Source organism: Rhinolophus sinicus, chromosome 16 (assembly GCF_057876585.1).
Source record: "Rhinolophus sinicus isolate RSI-liver-muscle chromosome 16, RSI-T2T, whole genome shotgun sequence".
In the NCBI taxonomy this organism is placed as follows: domain Eukaryota; kingdom Metazoa; phylum Chordata; class Mammalia; order Chiroptera; family Rhinolophidae; genus Rhinolophus; species Rhinolophus sinicus.
This window is the reverse complement of record NC_142516.1, coordinates 30523466-30547498: the sequence shown is the minus strand read 5'-3', so window position 1 is coordinate 30547498 and position 24033 is coordinate 30523466. Positions and strand designations below refer to the sequence as shown.

General features: G+C 42.3%; 1 protein-coding gene and 1 long non-coding RNA gene across 3 annotated transcripts in view; one reads left to right on the top strand and one right to left on the bottom strand.

Moving 5' to 3' along the window:
- The window catches only part of FRMPD1 (FERM and PDZ domain containing 1), a 114230-nt gene that overhangs the window by 17770 nt on the left and 72427 nt on the right, over positions 1 to 24033 (top strand). The window lies entirely within an intron of this gene.
- On the bottom strand, positions 379 to 23912 carry LOC141571155 (uncharacterized). Of its 2 annotated transcripts, XR_012495855.2 has the most exons (5): positions 23777 to 23912; positions 22161 to 22221; positions 15960 to 16008; positions 7132 to 7466; positions 379 to 2465 (listed from the first exon to the last, which is right to left on the bottom strand). It is a non-coding gene; the product is annotated as an uncharacterized LOC141571155 (long non-coding RNA). The 2 variants fall into 2 exon arrangements; XR_012495854.2 differs by lacking the exon at positions 379 to 2465 and having other exon boundaries at positions 5882 to 7466.

The window sequence follows — 24033 nt, the reverse complement described above, 5'->3', positions numbered from 1 at the left end:
TGGAGGATTGTTATTATCATCTGGGATCCTGCCTCTTTAGTATGGGTGCTCTCCACCCTACCAGCAGTGTCTGGCCCCGGGGGCTGCGCGATCAACGTTTGTGACTGAATTAACTTGATTTCTGAGCACATACACCTTTTCTCCCATGACTCATGCACAATCTCTTTCCATCAGCTTTGTGGCTGTGGGATTTTTTACCTTCTCCAACATATTCCATCTCTCTAATAACCCATCAGGAAAAAAATGACCACCACTCAGAATTAAAATAATTGGAAACTATTACACTTCACTCCATCAAGGGGAAGTTCCTTTATTTGTTCTTAGAGTGAGACATCATCAGTTGCTTTGACCAAGTCTCCCAGGTCTGGACGGGGGATTTCTTACCTGAACGTACTAGTTTCTTTTCACAGCTGAAAACTGCTGCACACAACTGTGACGTGGAAGGGAAAGCAGTTTGAAAAATGAAAAGCTCTTCCAAGCTTGTATGAAATCTCTAAATCCCACATGTGAAAAGACTCAGTTCTTGTATTGTAATTGCTTTTCTTGGTCGGGCCCTTAGGGATAGGCCCTAAATGAGATGTGAGGCTGGTTCCAGCGCTCATCCTTGTGATTCTGCGTTCAGGTCTCTGAGTTTGCTGAAGTACTTAGATGAAACGCAGGCAGAGAGCTGCCTGCTGGGAAGTCATCTGAGGGACGTCCTGTGTGTTGCTTGCTGCTGCAAGCATAGGGAGACCCCTGCACTCTCAGGAGTGCTCCCCATGTGCTGGTGCCAGACATCAGCATGAATGAATCTCTCCTGAATCCTGGACAGTTCCTAAATGCCTAGGGGGTCTGCTGTCCCCTGTCCCAGGAGCCCGTTGATATAATTGCTTCCAGAGCTGAAGGACCTGGACGAAACGCATGAGTAGCTCAAGGAGTTGTAGACGTGGAGCATGGAGCCAAGATAATTGGGGTGGGAGGTTTTCACCCTGAAGCCATCCGGGGGTGAAGGGGCATTCTCATCCAACAAGGACACCTCTTTGTGTCCCCAGCTCTGTCCCTCCAGACCCAGAATGCTCCTCCCCAGTAAGCTGGCTGTGTGAGCTGTGCTACTCAAAGTGTGGTCTGCAGATCAATACATAGCATCAGCGTCACCTTGGAACTTGTTAAAAATGCAAATTATGGGCCTCACCAAAGACCTACGATTCAGAATCAGGGTGGCCCTGAAAACAGTGTTTTAGCAAGGCCCCGAGAGGATTTGTGTGCACTTAGAAATTTGAGAAGCACTGGTTTAGAGCACAGATATTGCTTTGCCGAAGAGTGAAGATCTTGAGAGAAATCCTATGCAGAGAGGTGGCTATATGTGTCTTCATTCCCTCTGATGTAACAGAGATGCACAGAGAATGGGGCTTTTATAGTCATCGTCAGTTTCTCCATCTACCAGGCCACCTTTGCTAATCCAGTTTTTCTAACATTTTCCAAGAGTTGTTTATTTCAGCACAGACAGTCCCAAAGAAGCATTGTTCTTTCACTCTCCACTCTTTCAACTCCAGTTTGAAACTACAGTCTTCAAGGCCCTCTCAATTCCTGCTCAATTTCTTTACAGCAATTGCCCCAATTATGGAATTTTCTCTAGTCTTGCTGCTTCCTCGCTCAAGGGCCACATGAAATCCCCAAAAGAACTCCATGCTCCCCTTCTTTTAAGTTTTTCTTTTTCTTTCTTTACCTTCTTCAATTTCTGAAATAATAACTCTCCTGATTGAATTTTATTTCTTACTCTCCCTATCTCTGGCAACCTCCCACGTCGCTGTCCACAAGACTTTTAAGACGTCGGGTCCTCTCCACTCATCACTGCGTTTCCATTTTAAATAACTCAATTTGATTTCATCATGCCTTCCCCTAAGTTAGTTACTCCCCATCTCTTTAATTTGGGGCTGTGGGGTGGAGGAGGATAGGTACTCAGGTATTATGATAAAGTTGCCAGATTTCGGCTGGGAAGACAATAGCCTCTTCTGGCTACAAAGTAAGGGGAAGATTGAGAGGTTTCCTAAGAGTGATTCGCAGGGTCCAACCAAGCTTAAACTTAGCTCAATTCAACATACATTTATTGAACACTGAATAGGATGCATAGTGGGTGCTCAGGAATAGGCCGGTGACATAGAATGACACTTAACAGCAGGATAAGCTCAGCCAGAAAGGAAAACCCATTACCGGCAGACCCCAATGACTAATGAGACATGTTCCTTTGCACATAGTAGACACTTCAGAAAATCTTTGTTAGACAAAGAAAATTTTCAGAGTAACATGCCTTGGACGATGTACGAGTATATCTTTACACCGACGTCCTGTGAATTTGGGTTTGCACACAGAAAGCTTTCGGCAGTGTTTTTCTGTTGCGAGGCTGGGTGCCCCCAAGCTTCCTTCCAGTCCTACTCGTCTTCCTCCAGCTTCTGTGATAATGGATGGGGCCGCGGGATGGAGTTTTACTGGAAAATGTGAAGGAAGACGCTTGGACTCAAGACAAAAGAGAACTTGTAAACATGTTAGTCTTTGGGGAAATCTTACTGCAAATTGCTCTGAAGAATGTAGATACAGAGAAAAAAGGACAGACAAAAAGAAAGGGTGAGGGAGGAGAAAGCAAGTTTTAAAAGCAAACAGAAATTATAGCTTAGATTGGATGGGAGTGTTTCAGTAATCAACCTAATGACCCAAAGAGTCTCATTCGATTCTTAGCAACTATATTTAAAATTTAAATGTAAAACAAGTTTTGTAGGAACAAAGCGCCCACCGGGCCCTTTACCACTCTTCTCTGGGTTGACAACTAATGTAGCAACCTGAGGGGGTCCACAGTCATATACCATAATGAGAAGGGACTTAGGTCCGGGCCAAACTTGACCATAATTTTAGTGTGTGATCCTTGGCAAGCCCCTTCCCTTCTCAGCACTACAGGTTCTTCTCTGTAAAATGAGTACTTTAGACTAGTCAATGGTTCTAAATGTGTGGTCCCTGAACCAGCAACATGACCAGCACCCGGAAACTTGCTACAGTGTTTCCCCGAAAATAAGACCGGGTCTTATATTAATTTTTGCCCCAAAAGACGCATTAGGGCGTATTTTCAGGGGATGTCTTATTTTTTTTTTATGTACAACAATCTACATTTATTCAAATACAGTCATATCATCTTCTTTTGGAACATTGTCATAACGTACTAAATGTGTCCGTCTGGCTGACGAGCTTAACTGGGGCTTATTTTCAGGGTAGGGCTTATTTTCAGGGAAACACGGTAGAAATGCAAATTCTTACTGCATCAGCAACTCTGGGGTGGGGCCCAGGCATCTGTCGTTTAACAAGCCCTCCAGGTGATTGTGAGGCGTTCTCAAGTTTGAGACCATTGGACACACAGCCTTGTTTCTGGAGAGGAAACGATTGAAGAAGCACTTGCAAAGCACATGGAGGCAACTGAGGCAGATGAGGTCGGCACTCTGCTCCAGGCCATCAGTTGACAGATGTTTGGTCTCAGAGCGTTGTGTGGCTGCTCTTATAGTGAGGGATTGAGTCACAGCCCCAGAGGGATTGAGTCACAGCCCCAGAGGGATTGAGTCACAGCCCCAGTGAGGGACTGAGTCACAGCCCCATCCTTCCCTTCCTTGAGGGCCCCATGGCCCACTGTAGGCACAGTACGCACATGCCCAGGGCACTAGCAAGGCAGGGCCACTCACCATTCTCTTTGTATGGAAAAAGAATTGATACCTGATGTGTCCTAAACACAGAAGTGGTCCTCATAGGAAAAATCAGAGCTCTGTTAGACCTCTTTATATTCAGTTTATAGCTTAGTGCCTTTTAAACATGTCTTAAAATTCTCAGGGCAGACATGGGGACATGGTGGGCACTGCTGCGTAACCTTTTCAAAGTGGAGGATAAACTGCCCTGTCTTTGCTTCTCCATGAGGTACGCAGCAGGCCGTTTACCATACTCCATAGGCTCTAAGAAGCACGTCTTTTTACCTCTGAGATTGGAATGCATCTTACAATGGATGGTGCCTTAGATCCAAAGAAACATGGTGCATTGTTGGCACTGTGGGTGTTCCTTAGAAGCCATTCTATGTCAGGCTTTCACCCATACCCTTTCCTGAAGTCTTAAACTCTCTTATAACCCCTGTCTGGAATTCAAGTTCATGGGCAGTGTGCACCCTGGTTAGGCATTCTGACAAACTCAAGCAGAAGGGATTTGCTTGGTTCTTTGTAGAGCTTCTCCGGGTCTGGAGGCCCCTAGGTTATTCAGTGCTGGGAGGAGCAGCTTCCTCTGGGCAGCTGGACTACTTTGGGGCAACGATTAATGTTCTGGAAGCTAGTGTAGTGGGTGGACAAGGCCTTAGGTATACAGCCTACCCTCAAGGAGCTCACATTCTAGTGGACAAAACATAAATGTCAACAAAGAAAAATAATGTAACATGCTAAATGCCATAACAGAGGCAAACATAAGCTTCCACAGAAGGGAACAATGTCTGGGTTTGTTGGGTGTGACTTCACAGAGGAGGTCACGTCGCCTGGGTCTTGAAGAATAGGAAATCGCTAAGTGCAAAAAGAGGACAAACAGCACATTCGAAAGCACTTAGGGTACACTTATAATGGGTGAATTTTGTGTATGTAAATTATACCTCAATAAAGCTGTTTTTAAAAAACATATATATTAAAAGAAAGTGCTTAGAACCCAAAATGCAAGGTACATTTGAGAAATGACAAGGAAATCTTTGTGACCAGCAAAGAGGGTGCGTGTGTGAGTGATGAGAGAGGAGGCAAGAGGGTGTGGTTGTCATCAGACTGCAGTTTTGTGGGTCCTATGGAGAAGTTTAAGTGGCCAGAAATTTAGGAAAGAGTATTGGGTACAAAACAGAGATTTGGAAGTCAGTAGGATAGACGGTAAAGCTGTGGGATTTGTTGCTATCAGCCAGAAAAAGTTGCTGTTGTTTAGCATTAAATGTAACTCAGATTTTCGTGGCAGCCCAGACAGAAAGAAATGTGTGGTGAATTCGATAGCTTTCATTAACTGATAAAGGGAAGCATGTCGGTTTGTCAGAAGAGACACATTATTTTCTTAGCGCTAAACTCAAAGGAATTTCTAATGTGCACCTTAATATTGAGGTCTTTGAACAACACAGTTTAAAATAATTTCACATTTCCTTATATGAACTCCTGAATCCATGAGGAATGGCTGGCTACTCTGTGACTCATCTCTGTGACTCTAGAAGTCAGGGCTAAGTAAATACTCATGGAATGACTGAGTGACTCTCAGAGGCAGCGGAGGGCTTGGTGCTCAGGGCCCTCTGCTTCCTGGATAGGAGACTGGTGCTGTGCTTAGTCATTAAGGCCACAGAGCAGGCAGCATCACAGTGATAGTGGTGGGGGGAGGACACCCTGTAATTAACTCCTCAGGGGACTCTGGATTACATTCGGCGGCAAATAACTGAAAATCCAAAATAACAGTGGCATTAACACATAATGGATTAATTTTCTCTAATGTATTTTCACAAAGTGAACTCATCTGTGTGACCCCGCAACCCAATAAAATACACAACATTACCCAGAAGCCCTCTCGTGCCTCCTTTCCGACACGAGCCCTACCCAAGGCTGGCTACTATCTTGACTTCTAACACACATAGATTAGTTTTGTCTGGTTTTGAACTTTGTTAAATGAAATCATTAGTATGCGCTATTTTCATCTGGCTTCCGTTTTAACCTCTTTTTATCGCAAAATCATACATAGATACAGAAAACTACAAACAAATATGTATTTTAGTGAGTTATAAGGGTTATAGATAACGAATTCCTATAACCTAGGTCAAGAAATAGAACTCTGCAAGCCAACCGAGCCCCCCACCCACCCACCCATCTACGGTCTCAACTCCATTCCTCTGAAAGTTATCACTCTCCTGACTTTAGAACCATCATTTCCTTGCATTTTAAAAATAATTTTATCACCCAACTCTGTATCGCTAGAAACTATATTTTAATCTTCCTCATTAACAATTTTATGTCACTTAAATCTCTTAATCTACTAGCCACCCTATCTCTTTTCCACAATTGATCTGTTGAAGAACCTGGACCATTTGACCTGTCGAGTTTCCCACAGCCTGGATTTGCTTCTTGCACACTCTAGATGCAATTCAACATATTCCCCTGTACTTGGATTTCCTATAAAACTGACAGCAGGATACAGAGACTCTATAGACTTAGGTTTGATCCCACTGGCAAAGCCCTAAGTGGCATGGCATTCTTTCATCAGGGGGCACATAATGTTTGGTTATGTCTCCTCATGTGATGTTAGCAGCTGTGGGTACTCAGTGCCAAGATCCTCTAATTCACTAGAAGTTGCAAAATGGTGATATTCTAATTCTATCATTTTTTTATTCACTTACAAGTTGGAATACTTTTGATAAAGAGACGTTTCCCTTCCCTGACCATTGTTTTACTCAGAGATACAGTCAGCCAGCTTATGAGAGCCAAGCTCTTCCCAAGCTCATATTCACTGATATCACATTGGTAGCTTGAAATTGACCATGGTAGGGGTATTTACACCATAAAAATTGGCAAATGATACAAATCAGGGCATTCGCCCCAGAGAGCCAGTTGTTAAACATTCACAAGCACACCACTGGGTCTGGTTCATATAGGAAAGACAGGAGAAATATTTGAATTCTTCTTCATTATTTACCAGCTTTCAAGATAATGAATTGGTTCCCTAGCATCCTCCAAAGGGGACCAAATAGGTTTGTCTTAATACATCATGATGAATTCATGGATTTAAACATATTGGATGAGTTTCAATCCAGTGCCCTCATTGTTGTTACTGAGGCTCAGATTGTCCAATGTTGGGCCAATGTGGGGATATGACAGCTGGCGCTCTAGCAGATAGTTACATTCATCATTTATCTGAGTGTATCGCCACCATCTTACTATTTGTTTTCCATTGTCCCCCCTTCTTAATATTCTTTTTCCTATCATCATTTGCCTTATTTTGAATTAATGAACTGTTTTTTATTCTATTTTTCCCTATTTTAACTTCTTAATTACACATCTTTTATTATTATTTCAGTGGCTACTCTAGCAATTACAACGTATATTCTTTATTTCTTACCGATCGATTGCTTTTTACCTTTTCAGTTCCACAGTCTTTAGCATAGTTTTCCATCTTCAAGGTCACCTCATGGTCCCAATGGCTGCTAAAGCTCCAGCTATCATAATCACATCCCAGGCACAGGAAGAAGGAAAGGGCAAAAAGGAGCACTCCATTAAAGCGCTTTCCTGGGAATCTCTTCCCATGACTTCTTCTTAAACCCTAATGGGCACCTTTATCTGAATCCGGGCAGGCTAAGAAATGTAGTTTCAGTTGGGCATAATGCCTGGGCTGTGCCAGTAAAGAGGACGTGCAGAATGGATACTGGGTAGACAATGAGCAGATGCTGCCTTACTTCTCTCTTCAGACCTCATCTGAAAAAGCAGGCAGTTGGATTAGATGACACCTAAGGCAGTTTAAGATTTCTAAGTATAGTCAAAAATACTTTCATGTCTCTGCCTTCTTACTAATTTAAAGACAAATAGGCAAACATTTTCTTCCTTAATGAAAATTCTGTGTTACTTTTGTGAACCTTTCTAAAACTTACGTTTTTTAATTTTTTTTTTTATGTTGGGAAGAAAATTCAGTGTCAAAATCTAATAGAAAAGTGAACAATTGAACAAAACTCTCCATCTGTCTCTAGGAAAGAAAAATATCGTATACCCTCTCTCCCCATCTCAAAAAATATCTGAGGCAAGAGATTCTTTGCATAATTTGGACAAAGATTATTAGAGCAGTATTGTTCAAGTGTCTCAGGAATGTGGCAGTCTGAGAGTCACACAGCAAGCTGTCTGTGGAGGGAATGGATGGTGTAGGTACAAGTATACGGCATTGTAGGGCCCAGAGGAACCTCGCACATCATATTATCAAATCCTTTCATTTCACAGGTGGGCAAACTGAAGCATGAACTGGGCTACAGGGTTATTCTAGAAGACATTACTTAAAAAAATTTTTGTGGGTATGATCTTATCAGGTACTTCTTAAAATTCAATCTGGCTGCAGTTTCACTGGGATTTCACTAAGATTGCCAATGGCTCGGGGAAACCTATCTCAGGCAGCGCTGCGCTAGATTCCACACAGGAGGAAGCTAATGAAAGTGAGCATTGTCTTTAGAGCACTGTGCTGGCAAGCAGATCAAGAGAGACAGCGCCCTCTGACCTTCTCCCATGCCATCTGACCTTCTCCCACGCCATCTGCTCTCCTAGCTCTACAAATCCTTCACAGGTATCACACAGTTGTTGTTGCTTCAGGGTTCCCTTCCGTGGAGCTGACCTGGCTCTGGGTCTTGGGATGGGTAATGATGGTGGTGAAGACCATCCTTTGAATTGTGTAGAGCACTTCCTTGTAAGGTATTTCTACACAGCCAATGTGTGAAGCAGGCAAAGCAGATAGAAAATATTCATATTTGGGGGAGTGAGCTACTTTACATGCATGCAGGTCAAATCCCCTTATTTTACAAACGTGGATAGAGTCCTCATGAATTTAACTAACATTCCCAAAATCTCCAAGTTAGCGAGAGGAAGAGCAAAGCCTAGAGTTCAAGGTTTTTAAGTTGGTCTCAGACAAACATCTGAACTGAAGGGCATGTTATATAAATGTTATAGATGAAATCCATTGAGTTTGCTTTAACTCTAATCTCTTAAGAACAAATTGGCTTTTATCGTTTACGTTTAGGGGTATGTTACTCATGTGAAGGAAAATAATCCCACTTCTTAATGAAGCGAATAGGTAATGAAATAGAAATTGTTTTAGAAATTATCACTCTGGGGGCTGTCCCCGAGCCAGCCGTTCCTGGCTAATGTTAACATCATTTATATCTTGTACTTCAATTGGTCTGGACCACTATGTCCCAGTAACACACTATATTTGAATTCTCAACGCTTCCTAGAATAAGATATTAAATGGCTGATCAAAACGAAACTACTAAAAAGAATACAGAAATAGTTAAGAAATTGTTTTATCACGGTAAAGGAGATTTGAGATATGTGCTTGATTGGTAAACTTGAATCTCTGAGAGTTTAAAGCTCACTTATGGTTCTGAGCATGGGTAAGTGGTACAGAATAATCAGAAGTCATCAGGAGAGAAGAGTCACTTCGTGTCTCTGAAGCACAGCTGCCTCACCTGTGAGATGAAGGTGTTCTGATTTTCTGGGCCTGTGTCACAAACCTCCCCAGGACATAGTGGCTTCAAACAGTGACTATCACACATTTTGTTTCCACGTCTGCCATTCAGATGGGCCTCAGCAGGAAAGGCTCATGAGCTCCACGTGGCATCAGCGAGGTGACTCAGTTGAGGACTAGAGGATCCACTTTCAAGATCGCTGGCAAGTTGGTGCTGGCTGTCGCCTGGGAGTTTAGGCAAGTTGAGGACTAAAGGCCTCAGTGTCTCTCCATGTGGCCTGAGGTTTCTCACAGTGTAGTGGCTTAGTTCCAAGGACAAATGTCCGAGAGAGAGAGAGAGAAACAGAGACAGAGAGAGAGACAGAGACAGAGAGAGAGACAGAGACAGAGAGAGAGACAGAGACAGAGAGAGAGAGACAGACAGAGAGAGACAGAGAGAGAGAGCCAGGTGGAAGCCACATTGCTTTTTATGACCTACCTTTTAAGTTACATAGTATTACTAGTAGAGTAAAATTCCTGTACCTATCCGATCTGCCACTCACTTTCTCAGGTTCAGAAGAAGCCCCCTTTCCAATGTTTCCAGAGAACATTGCCTCCATGAGGTGCTTCCTTAGATGTCATTTGGAGCCCTGTGCACAGATGAGAGGAGAGGGAGGCAAAATAAACCAAATATGGAGTCTAAAATGCACAGGTGCTTGGATCCTCAGGCCCCGTTCAGCTGCTATGGACTCTGACCTTCCAGAGCCTTGGCCTAGGAGGTGCTGCCCATGTGGACTTCACAGGTGATCACCTTAAATGCCAGAGGATGGGTATGGTAAAGAACTGTGGGAGTCAGTGAAGAAGGAGATTATGTCCCCCCTGGTTGGGGAAAGGCATAGAGAAAATCAAGGAAGACTTCATGGAAAAGGTTGTGTTAGCACCGGCCTTGAAAGATGGATAAGATTTAGGCATATGTGAGACAGGGAGGGGGACAGAGACTAAAGAGAGGGCCCAGCACTGACCTGGCCAGGGAGACAGGAATGTGTGGGCCACATTCGAGATACTGCGTGGTTTGGTCTGTCCAGAGCCCAAGGCACAGGAGGCGATAGGTGAGAAGATTAGAATAGTGGGTTGGGCCATACTGTGGAGGGTCAGGAATGCCAGGCAGAATTCAGTGGACAACATATGGTAAGCATCATAAAATCAGAGCAGTATCTGCTATATTTACTATTGCATTCCCAGTGCTGAGCACACAGAGTTGGTCATCAGCCTGTTTGTTGAATGAATGAATGTGAATGGATGAATGAGTGAGTTACTAAAAGGTTTTGGGCAGGGGAGTGGTAAAATTAGAGCTGTGTTTTGGTAAGCACTCCAGCAGCAGTGTGGTAGATGGCCCAGGACGGGTAATATGGAAGGTGGGGAAACCAGCTAGGACGTTGTACTAGAGCTTCAGGTAAGCAGGAATGAGGACCTTTATCAGGGTGGTGGCAGTGTGATGGAAAAGGGGAATGGCTGCAAGGCATATTTTAGGGGCAGAGTTGATAAAACTAGTGATTGGATGTATAAGGCAAGGAAACAGAGGAGTCAAGGATTCTTGGGGACGCAGGTTTGTGTAGAACTGGGTACTGATCAAGTTGCTCCTCTCTACAGAAAATACTGTGTTGTGTCTACTACACCACATTTGATGGGGGCCAGTTTTGCTCTCATTGGCGGTAAAGTCAGGCACTAGCACCCAGTCTAGGAGAGGAGGAACCCTAGCGAAGCCCACGCCCTCAGAGCCTGGCCATGAGTGTCTGAGATCAAGGCTCAGGAGGCAAGAGATGACTTTTTCTATGTGCCCCATCATGAAACGGGCACTGGGGAACACAGAAGCCTGACTTAACTCCTAAAGTTCTTGTTTCTGTTCATTCCAGAGCTGCTTCCCAGCCATCTGGCTGCAGTGGTTGCGGCTCTGCCCAGTGAGGTACACAGAACAAATCTAATTTGTCTTGTACCACATGGGCCTCCAGTGAGTTGACAACAGCCATCATTTTCCCTCACGTGTCTGATTTTTCCCCTCTGAAATAATGCCGTTCTGGACCAGAGGACAGCTGCAGTTCACTGCAGAATGAAACAGCCTCTGGAGTGTTTGAGATAAAGTGGTCACTTCACACAACACCTAGGAGCATGTCCTCATGAATGGAGGGGGCTAATGTTGCACTAGCCCCTGCAGAGGCTGAAGGCCCATGGAAGGAGGGTCCCCATACTTTTCTGGGTTTGCTGGACAGGCTCCTTTTGCTGATTTGGGTCCAGATTCTTAAAGTTGCAGGGCGGTTTGTGAGCAATCTTAAAATGCTTACCATATACTGTGAGGGAGGCACACCATGAGACAAACAGAAACTTGCTTGCATTTGTTTTTTTGATAATGGTGAGTCCCTATATCCAACCATCCACAGACTAGCTGCTCCAGAGACTATAGTCTGTGAAATGTTGCCTTCCCATCAGTAACTCACAGAGTATCAAGGAGGCATATGTTGCTTTCTGTACAAAGATGTTCATCACAGCATTGTTTAGGGAAATTGGAAATAAAATGTTTAAAAATAGGTGAATGATTAAGTAAATTACAGTGCATCTCATGAAAGAGTATTTTGAAGCATTACCAATCACGCTTTTGAAAACAGTTAACCTGGAAAAGCAGGAGGCTATAATAACCAGTCAAAAGAACAGAATACAAAATTGTACGTCAGACAGTCAGTGGTGTAAGAAACGAAATAAATGTAAATAGAAAAAAATGGTGGTATGTGGTAAGAGTATGGGTTTTCTTTTCTAAACTTTTCCATATTTTCTAAATTTTATACCATGGATGTATATCATTTTTATAATCACAGGGGAAAAGGCAATATATTTGAAAAGAAAAGAAAGGCCCAAGAAGGGCTAAGATAAATTCATGCTGGTATCCAGAGTAGAAGCGCTGAGAGAGGCCGGGGAGGTCCACCTGGCCCTTCCCAGAGCTGCTCAAATACTTCCTTATAAAGGAAGCAGGGCCACAATTGGTAGGAAAAGTTGAGTGTGAGTGAGCACGTCTAGCCAGTTGCGGATTCACCTTGCTCTTCCCCAACACCACAGGGGGTTGCTCTCATGAACATCGTCCCTCACCACCAAACCACTATGGCATTTCTCGCATTCTTAAGTGTTTCCTGAATTCATGTTTTTAAGCAGGTTACCTTGTGTCCTAAAGCACCCCCTCCTGCAGCCGCTCTGAATCTAGATTCTGCTGCAGGTAGCAGAAAACAAGGTACAAGATGACCACTGCCCCCTCCCAGAAGAAAGGAAAACCATTTGGCCAGCCTCGCCTCAGTAGTCAGGAGGCAGAGGCGCCTCGGGGATGATGTGATCTTGCCATTTCGACTGGCTTAACTCTCCCCCATCCATGGTAGAAACCCCAGAAGGAAGAAGGTCGCAGCAGCAATGGAGGGATGACAGCAACCTCTACATTGCATGAAAAGCAGTGCTTAGCTCTGGGTAATGCTCTTTCCAGGAAATCCCAGGACCCAAAAGGGTCTAAAGGAAGGACCTCTCCTACCACAAATGATGTCCGAGGGAGCTTGGCCGGAGAAGTGAAGACTCAGAGTATTCAAATATCTCAAGAGCACCTAGCAGGAGAGGGGTTAAATCTAGTTTATGTGTGACCCTGTAGCTAGAACCTGAATCAACAGGCAGAACCCACAGGGAGGCAAATTTCAACTCAATACAGAAAGTCCCCAACCGTGTTTCCCCGAAAATAAGACCTAGCCGGACAATCAGCTCTAATGAGTCTTTTGGAGCAAAAATTAATGTAAGACCTGGTCGTATTTTACTATAAGACTGGGCTAATATAATATAATATAATATAATATAATATAATATAATATATAATACCGGATTTATATTAATTTTTGCTTCAAAAGACACATTAGAGCTGATTGTCCGACTAAGTCTTATTTTTGGGGAAACGGTATTTTTTAACAGAATGTGTTTAAAATTGTTTGTTGATTAGGTAATATTTGCACATAGTAAAACATTCAAAAGCTACAGAGGGATATACAGTGAAAAGGAAGTTGTCTTCCCATGTGTATCTCTCCCCCAGTCTCTCTGCCCACCCCACCCCCCAGCAACCAATATTCTTATATTTTTCCTGAAACGGTTTATAGTTTTCTATAGGCTATATACAAGCATACTATAAGCACATGATAGAGACTATTCTACATGTAGTCTTTTTCCATTCAAAACTGTTTAAGATTATTCTCTATTACTCCATATAGTGCTACCAACTTATTTTTTTCCTTATTCTTTTTAATGAATGTATGCAACTCTTTGTATGTCTGTCTGTACTGTAATTTATTAAGCTCTTCTCTATCAGTGAGCATTTAGGATGTCTCCAATCTTTGCTATTGTAAACACTGCATTGAACATCTCTGTACATATGGAACACATATATAAATACAGCTGTAGAGTTAATTCCTAGAATTGGAATTACTGTGCAAAATTAAAATTAAAAAATATTTAATACCATTACCCAATTCAAAATTCAGAAGACACTAAAAGTACATGTGTAAAGTCACACTTTCATTCTTGTCCTTCAACTTTTTAGTTCTAGTTCCCAAATCAAGCAGTTATCAGTTTCATGTATATTCTTAAAGAACTACTTCCTTCCCTTTTAAAAAATACAAGTGGCAGCACATAATATTCATGATTCTGTGCCTTGTTTTAAAAAAAATTTAACAATATACAGTATCATGAAAACTGTCCTCAATCAGTATTACCCATTTTTCTTTTTTATGGTTACATGGCCTTCCATTAAGTGGATGTGCTATAATTTCTTTGTTCTTCAATGATGGACATTTAGGTTGTTTAAATTGTTTTGCTACTGGTACACATTTAAAAAATTTTCATAGATATTGCCAAATTGCTTTTCACAGAGATTGTACCAGTTTATAAGAGTTTGTTTCTCCACATCTTCAACAACACAGTGTATTACAAAACTTTTTGATTTTTGCCATTATGATGGGCAACACATAATATCTCAGTGGTGCCTTTATTTGAATTTCTCTTATGAATGAGGTTGAGCATTTCTATAAATGTGTAGAGTCATTTATAATTGCTTTACTATAAATTATCTATTCCTATCTTTTGCCTATTTTTCTACTCAGTTGTTGGTCTTTTAATCATTAATTTTTAGAAACTATATAGAATATTATCCCCTTGTTTGTCATATGTATAGCAAATTTCCCCCTCGCTTTCATGTACCTTTTGACTATGTGTATAGTGTTTTCTCCCATGAAGGGTTTTTTATTTTTATATAATAATATCTACTCATCTTCTATTTAATGCTTATGACTTTCTCTGTGCCAAGATTATCTCATATTTTCTTCTAGTACTTTTATGGTTTTCTTCTAGTACCACTTAAATAGTACTTATATTTTCTTCTAGTACCACTTAAATATTTGATTAATTTGGATGTTACCTAGGAATAAATAGTAAGATACAGGAAGTAAGATAGGGATTCAGCTCTTTTATTTTTCTCAGATGGTCATATAATTTATTTAAATTTTAGACTCTTTTAAGGGTCAGAACTATGCCTGATTCACCTCTGTGTCCCGCAGAGCACTTCTCACTAATGATAACTATCACTTAATGAACACTTAGTAAGACCAGGAAGTTCATACATACATGTGCTGCATGACTACAAAGCCCCCACACTTCCCAGGGCGCTACCTTCCTCCTAGCACAGTGCCTTTCCCATAGGATCCCAGTCAATGTTACTGGAATGAATAAATTTGCATATACCTAATTTGGGCCACATCTTGATTAGGGCGAACAAAGAGCATTTTATGGAATCCAATCAGGCCAAGTAAATGCCTCTACACATCCAGTATGGGGTTGAGCCGTTGCATTGGACTAAGCATAGCTCTGCCATTTACCTCTGACCTCCCATCAAATAATTTAATTATTGTATTCGTCTGTTTTCCTCATCCGTGAAATGGGATAATTATACCTATCTCAGAGAAGTATTGTGAGGGTCAAATGAGATATTGCCTGGCTTTGAAGGACATCAAGGTATTGTGCCTTAAGGGATTATGGTTCAGGTGTGGCTAGTGCAGATGCCGTTAATGAATGGCACACCCCTGATTATACATCTCTTCCTGGTAGAACTGAAAGAAGAGGGGAAGGCTGAACAGAAGAGAGTTGTGGAAGAGGTGAGGGATATATGTAGCTATTTCTGTTCCCCAAGTGTCCATTCTCTAGGCATAGACTTAAATTCCCTCTGGATCCACACTAATGGACACATTAGTATCAGTTGACAAAAGTACCATATGCTCTGAAATGTTCCCCCATTAAGCTTCATGGGAAGTGGCAGGAATTCACAGTCCATTATAAGAAATCTTCCATGACTTTGGCCTCTAGTCAAGCACACTCCTAGATCTCCTAGGCCCTGGCAGGTCAGGCTATGCCCCCAGCTACATGATGATGCACAAGACATCACTTATTTTAAGACAGAGAGTCTGTAAAGTCAGGTTATATCCTTGCCTGTCAGGAGTAGGATCATAAAAGCATGTTTTATTTTTGAAAAAATAATGTATGTTTTCATAATGGATTATTTTGGTGAATGCTCTTGTTGTTCGGTTTCAAGGTAATCAGCATGTGTAACAGCCATCCATCAGGGTCCAGACTAAGAAAATACGTCATATCTCCAGTGTCATTAATAAGTATGTGGTTTTTCATAATTCACCACCTTAAATTTACAGTACCTTCAGCATTCCTTTGCAAAAAGTGTCATCTCTTTTCATGTCAATAAATCTGCATGAAAAAGGGGAAAAAAGAATTAAGACCCAAGCTCCACAAATGGTGAAAGAAAAGGCAAACTTAACCAGTCAAGATCTGGGAGTTCCAAAGTGCATAATAACAGCTGTCTTTTACAGAAAGTCTAAAATACACCTGATCATGCATTAGGTACTTTGTCTTTATGATTCGATCGAATCCTTACAACACCCTTCAAGGTCAGTATTATCTTTTTGTTATGATGAGAAAGCAGAAAGGTTATATTAGTTGTCCAAGGTCACAAAGCGAGCAAGGGCTAGAGCTGGGATTCAAGCCACGTCTGACTCCACAGCCCAGCTCCTTCCCAGAACGTCTCTCTGATTCAAAGACAAGACTGAACACAACGTCGCAGTTCACAGTACATAGTAACAAAACATGAATAAAGCCTTGTTTTTTAAAGAAAATCTAGGTCATCCATCTCTCTCCCTAGCCTGCACTGGAGATGGGAGAGAAGGCTTCCAAGACTCCTGTTCCTGGGGACGCTCCATGTACTATTTCCAGAATTTAGCATCACAAAGTAGTGTTTTAACTGAAGAGGGTCCAGGCTAGCACCGTCCCTACAATCCCCCAGTCCCCTCCAGTGAGGTTGACTCTGCCTTGACCTGTCTTCTAGATTGGGCTTCTGTTTAATAGGATGTGAATGGAACAAAAGTTTCCACTGGTCTCCCCTCTGCCAAAGTTAGAAAAACACTGATATAGCCCAATTCTCTGTTTTATAGATGAAGACACTCAGACCCAGGGCTGGCTTGATCAAACGCACACAGAAAGCTGAGACAGATCCTTTTCTCTTTAAGGTTTTAATTGCTGTGTCATTTACAGGGAAACTATTGGGGTGACAAAGGCAACCACCATGGGAAATAGGTTCTAAAGGTCTTTCCAACCTGTTGTTCTAATGGTGGATGGTGGCTGACCCAGATTTAAATTCTGGCTCCATCACCTACTAGCTGGATTATTTTGAGAAAGTTACTTAAACTTGCTGAGTCTATAAAATGGCCACCTTATTACCTGCTTGTTGGAGTTCTACTATGGTAATTAATAGTATGTATTAAAAACCCAGCATATAACAGGTATTGCTTCCTAGCCTCAGAACCTTTCCCTGGGCTGCTCTCTCCGTCTGGGAGCTCTGTCTTCCCTCCTATCCAGGTAGCTAACCTGTACGCATTCTTCAGCTTCTTTCATTAGGCAATGTAGGTTTGAAGCTAAGCTCTGGCACTTACTAATTAAGTGATCTTGAAAAATTTAACCTTAGTTTCATTACCTATAAAATAGGAATACTAATGATACATACCTCATAGAATTGTTAAAATGAGAACATAAACTGCTTAGAACAGTGCCTAGCAAATATCAGGGCTCAATAAATTTTAACAAGGATAGTTTGTGGGGTCCACAAAATAATTAAGGAGGTTCTCTTTCCTTTATAAGTAAGCAATTTACATTGCCTGGAAGCTCATAACACATTCTCTTTATTCTTGGAATACAGAAATTTCACCAGGATATGTTTTTAGAAATCCATTCTGCCAATCTCAATTTTTTAATTGGTGTGTTTAGACTACTTACATTTAATGTAATTATTGAATGTTAGGACTTAAGCCTTACATTTTATTATTTATTTTCTCTGTTTCCTATTTTCTGTTCCTCTCTTTCTTTTTTCCTGCCTTTATCCTGTGAATTACTTAAGTATTTTTTTAGAATTCTAATTTGAATGGCCTATAGTGTTTTTGAATGTATCTCTTTGTATAGTTTTTAGTTGTTGGTCAAGTGTTAAACTATACATACATAAATTATTATAGCCTACTGATGCTGACATTTTACCACTCCAAGTAAAATGTGCATTTAGGTTCCCTTTACCCTTTTTTAATATAATTGTCTTGAATATCACCTCTATATACATTGAGAACATCTAACAATATTATGATTTTTACTTCCACTACCAAACATACAATTAAAAACTCAAGAGGAAAATGATAATATATTAACTAATATTTTTACCCTTTCGGTTATTCTTTCTTCATTGCTAATATTCCAAGTTTTCCAAGGTTTATCTAAAGAAAGCGGTGATGGAGAGAAGGTGGCATCTGCCCCTCAGGCTGTGGGGACAAGAGCAGTAGTATGAAGCTGCAGTCACCCTGCAGATTCAGAGCAGAATCGAGCCTGTGGAAATTAGAGCAGCCATAGTGGAAAAACCAAGACAGGGCCATGCAAGACACTGGCCACAACCTCAAGGGCATGTCTTTGGAGCTGATCTCCCCAAAGCTGAACCAACAGTGGAAAAGAGAATTTAAAAAGAGATAAAAGGAAAGAGTAAAAGATGCTAAAGTTACGCCTATATTTTCAAAACTACCCCTCAGAACACTGAAGGATTTATCACCTGAGGAATGAGATAATTTAAAAAAACCTTGTGTGATGGGAGACATAAAGAGCTCAAATATTTTATAAAAATTGTGATAACCATTCCCAAATCTAGGCGAATATCCCAGCCTTTCCCTCTGTTTCCAACCAAGTCATTAAGTCTATTGCATTAGAAATATTGGAATACCAGTTTTATCAAGGAGCAGAGAATGTGTTTAGGAGCAGGAAAAGAAGTTAAGCAGACAAGGCTTACATGAGAGCTACAGAAGCAATCCAGAAAGGAGACATGTTTTCCAAACTTCCACCCTTCCCCCAAAACTAAAATTAGGTCATTGGGAGAATGACTGTAATAAGGGATCAAACAAGACTTGGAGAGTACTGAGATACTGAGGTGTCTTTACTAATATTCAGATAATGGACTTTCTAGCCCAATTCCCTATTCTTAGTATTGTATAGTGAGTGAACTGGACAAGTGAGCAGTGACATTCTGCTTGTGTATCCTAGAAACTTGGGAGTAAGAACATGCTGTTTTTGTGTTATCATTTCTCTCTGTAAAGCAACACTTTACTTGTCCTGAAAAGGTAATACAATCCTCATGATAAGCACACAGTTTCTTTTGCAGACAACAGCAGAACCTCTCTTTCTGACTACATAATACGTTAGCTTCCTTAATCTCCAAGAATCATTCTGTTGAGAGCTCAAGAAACCTTGGTTGTCATTAGGTCTCATTCTTCCTCTCACAGAAGAGTAAACTATGGCCCAGAGAGGGGATGTGACTTTCCCATAGCCATGCAGAAAGGTAGGGACAGAACTAGGTCCTGCAACTCTAGGGCACTGCTTTTCTATAAGCAGCTGGCATGCATCTCAGACAGGATTATTCCTAAAGGTCTTCCTAGAATACTCCAGTGGTCCATGAGTCGTGGCTCACCAAAGTCTCAATGAAACTGCCTTTATTGTAGTTCAGTATTAAGTAGATCATAAACATTAAAAACATGTAATCAGCTTATGTGGTATAATAATACTCTCTTAACCAAACTACTCCATACTCCCCATCCAGTCTGGATTTATATTTAAATCACTACACTTCAAAAGGCATAAGCCCATGGTAGGTACTCACTCAACAATGTCGAAAAAAGGACCAATGTTGAATGGGGGACCATTAAGGAATCATGTCATTTTATTTCTGAAAGAGACCTTGAAGGTCATTCTGTCCCATTCCTCCTTTCTTCTGTGGCCTGAAGAGTGAGGGGACTTGGACAAGTGGCAGAAGAGTATTAGAACCCCACCCCCTAACTCCCACCCCCTGTTTCTCAGACCAGTGTTCTTTTTTTCACTTGCACTGCTTCTCATTAATTTGACGTGAAGGTATTAAAATTGCCAGTTTACTTGTGTTCTGGTATACACAATAAATGTTTCTAACATCTAATTTAAAAACACTACATACAAAGTGACAGGGTCAGGGTTTGGGGGTTTTTTTTAGCCTATGGAATTTGATCATTCTGAAGAAGAGCAGAAACGTGTCCTAAAATCACTGCAGACAGTAAAACTGAAATTTGAAGCAGTAAACTATTCTATTTTGGGAACAATAGATATGAAGTTCAGGAAGAGTTTGGCATTCTAAGAAGGAAATTGTATAGAAAAGCTAACTATTAAGTCAGCTCTCAGAAGTATTTGAATGCAAAGGAGATTAATACAGATAAGGAGAAGGTATGGGCACTTTAGCAGATGACAAATGGCACACTCAAGCCATAGAGAAAGCAAACTTTTAGCTCAAATGGTACTTATGGGAAATAAATTCAAACCTCAGATGTTTTAGTCAGGAAGTCTCATTAGGATGTAACACAGCTTCTCATTATGGGTTATTACATAGTGTCACTAAAAAAGGAGACACATCTGAGAGGAACAAGGCATGACCAGAGAGCAATATGAGAAATTTTTGGCTTGCTGTATCTTGCTCTCTATTAATATTGGATCATTTGATGCTTTCCACTCACCAAAAAATGACTTCAGAGTGACAAAAACAGCAATTAAAAGTGATCTACATTGAAATGACAGCTGCTAGGGTAAAACTCTTTTGAGAATCTTATATATTTTTTATTCATTGATTTATTCATTCATTCAACAAATATCTATGGAGTTCTAGGAAGACAAAAATAAATCAGATATGGCCTTTCTCAAGGAGATCTCAAGAAGACAAACATGTAAATAAATCATTATGATGTGATGTGCTTGGTGCTTTATTTGAAGAATAAACCGAGTACCGCACAGGCACAAAGGAGGGACTGGGACGACCTCAGAGAGGTGAAGACATTTTTGACCAGGATTTAAATGAGGAACAAGCATTGTGGTAAAGGTGAGGAAATGAGGAAGGCTCTCAGAGCGAGGTGAAATCTTATGCAAAGTATTTGGCAGTATGGGATTTCTAAATCCCATATGAATCCCAGTGCAGTTCCTTTAACACTGTGGAATCTTAGGTAAATGACTACTTTTGGAGCCTCAGTTTCCTTCTCTGTAAAAGGAGCTTACGGATCCTCACTGCATATACTGACTATAAGCAGGACTCACCGTGCTGGCTAGTGGGTAAAGAACACTGCTAGTAGGTAATGAGTACTAGAGTTATTCTAGTAACTCTTTTTAGGACATCCCTAGGTTGCAGATGTTCTTATTATATACCCTTTGCAGAGGAAGAAACCTGGAATTGAGAGGTTATGGAACTTTCCAAAGATTATGCAAGTTAACAAGTGTTTGCACTGGGATTTGAACCCAGGCAGGTTGGCTCAAGAGTCTATTTTTCAGTGCTATGCTCTGTACATTTCATTACATGAAATGTTGTGGGTAGACACTTAACACAGCACCTGACACATAGTAGTAAGTTAATAGATTATAGCTATTTTCACTATTGTAAAATATGACGGTGCCCTAGGAACATAAGGTATTTGGTATGCAGGTATGGGGTGAGGTAGAGATGGAACTGCAGCAGTAATAGAGTAACAGGTCGGATCCCTCAGGGCTTCATACCATGCTAAGGACTTAGGACTTTATCACAAGGTCAGGAAAGAACAATGGAGTTATCTTCAGCAGAAAGTGACTTGTCAGATTTGGGTTTTAAAAAGATCGCTGGCAGCATGTGGCAGAAGAATTGCAAATAGGCAAGCTTGGAGGCATTTATTACAGCTGCACCAAGAAATGGTGAGTCTCCAACTAAGGCAAGGAAAGCAGGATGAAGAGGAGGGGACGTGTATATGAGATGTTGCAGAGACAGAGTTGACAGGTCTTAATGACCAGTAGAGTATGACGGAAGAGCCTAGAATGTCCCGTTGGTTTCTGGTTTAAGTGCCACTACCAGTTAAGATATGGAAGCAATGCGGAGGGGTAAGATAAAAGAAAGGTATCAGTTTGGTTTTGGCTCTCTTGAGACTAGGGCACCGAGGGGCATTCAGGAGACGTACAGCAGGCAGTTATGTCTCTGGGTTTAGAAAACAGAAGTCTGGGCTGAAGCCATGCAGCCGATAGAATCACTAAGTGAGGATAGGATGAAGAGAGAAAAGAGACCACGAGGGGGACATGAGGAACCTCGGCATTTAAGTAGCCAGCCAGACAAGGACGGCTGAAGAGAAGAACAATCAAAATGAGAAAGTGGCCAGAGTGGGCACTCAGAAGCCAAAGATAAAATTATTTACACAAAAATACTTAAAGCACCTGAAGGGGCAGATGCTTCTGGCATGGGCAGCTAGGAAATTGAAAGGAACAGACAAAATTCCACGGGCTAAATTTGTACTCACTGGATAAGAGAGTTGAGTTTTCAATTTTCCTTTCTGACAAGTGCCCTCTTCGGTCTTTCATCTGCATTAGGGAGAGTAATTTGGTTAATAATCTTTATCTACAACACAACTTTTAAAATTAGACTTTAGAGATAATTGTAGATTTGCATGCAGTTGTAAGAAATAGTGTGGAGAGGCACAACACTTAATTTTTTAGAAGCTTCCTTTATTTCCATCATGGCGTCAGCATTTTCCATTTTGTCCACTTCTCCTAATGATGTTTATCCTGGAGGAGAACTTTGTACACTATATCTAGAGCGGAGACAGGTGAGGGAAGCAGACCAAAAGGAGTGATGGTCTAACTCACCCCAGGGGTTTGGGTGGCAGAGGGGCTGGGGCATTGAGAGAAAAAGAGCTTTTGGGGACAGATACCTTGGAGGTCTTTCAAAGATGGAGCCTCTCCGGAGAGTTTTTGGATAGAGGCGTGGATTTGGGAATGAAGGCTACAGGGGCAGTAGGTGCTGGAGCACCTTCCTTCATCGAGGTATTTTTTCTTTTTTTAAATCAAGAACAGGCTTATGCTTGTGCTCCATTTCATCACCAGAATGATCTAACGTGCCCCTTCCCTACTCAAAACTCCCTCATGGCCCCTGCTGACTCTCAGGCTTCAGCTCTCAGCTCCTGCCCCTTCCTCACTGGGATCCCTGTATCTTTGCTCCTGTGGCCTCTACCTGGAAAGTCTCTCTCCTCTCTCCTCCTGTTCATTGGCCAACCCCGTTAGGCTTTCAGGTTTCTGTTTACAGAGCCTCCTCTCCAGGAAGCATCTTCCCTCATTCAGCCAATGCCGGCACCTGCCATGGCCCCCGTGGCCCCCTGGGCTCACACTACCTTTACGGGAACTGCGCTGTATTAACAGTCCACTAAACAGTACATTCCATCCGGGCAGGGGTTGTGCTTTATTCGAGACTGTGTCTTTAATGTTTAACACAGGGCAGGGACCTACTGTGTTTCCCCGAAAATAACACCTAACTGGAAAATATGCCCTAGCATGATTTTTCAGGATGATATCCCCTGAACATAAGCCTTAATGCGTCTTTTGGAACAACAATTAATATAAGACCCGGTCTTATTTTCGGGGAAACACGGTAAGTACTGAGTAGATATTTCAGCCATAAAAAGAGTTCTTGGACAGAGGCATGCATGGATATAGAGAGGTGGTCTGAAGAAAGCCAGAGAAGTGGGCGAGATAGCCCCGGGAGTCAGAAGAGGGCTGAGTCCTAGGACACTCCAGCATTGTAGGGTTTGGGGTCTGAGGAGCACTCAAAGAGACCCAAAAAAGAGTGGTTAGAGAGGCCAGAGGAAAGCCGAAAAGAGCCCAAGGTCCCAGCACCGAAGGAGTTTGCAAAGGCAGGGGAGGTGGTCTGTAGTGCCAAATTTGGGCCCATGTCTTTCATCTCCCCTCAGCCCAGGCTCCTGGGGTGGAGGTGGGGTGGCAAGTCGGGCTCATCTGCATCCCCCGGAGTCCCGCGGAGCTGGGTGCTCCTGGAAAGGCCTTGGAAGTAGGACAGCCAGGGCAAGGGAGGAGTGAGAAGGGGTTCCTTTTTGGGAACTATTCTGGGTTTCAGTTCTGGCCCTACCGCCGCGGCTCTGGGTGACCTTGGGGAGCCTCTTTCCTCTCCTGGACTCAGTCTCCCTGTGGGTACTCGGCGGACGCTGCGTGCTCAGGCGGGAAGGCCGGCAGAGGCAGGGCCCGGGTGGGAGCAGGACCGCCCACTGCGGCGGGCCGGGACCTCCCGGGCCCGCGGAGGCGGCGCGCGGGGCTCCTCCCCCGGGGCGGGGGTCGCGGCGCCGGCAGCTGGCGGCTCCGCAGCTGCAGCCTCAGCACCTGCCGCGG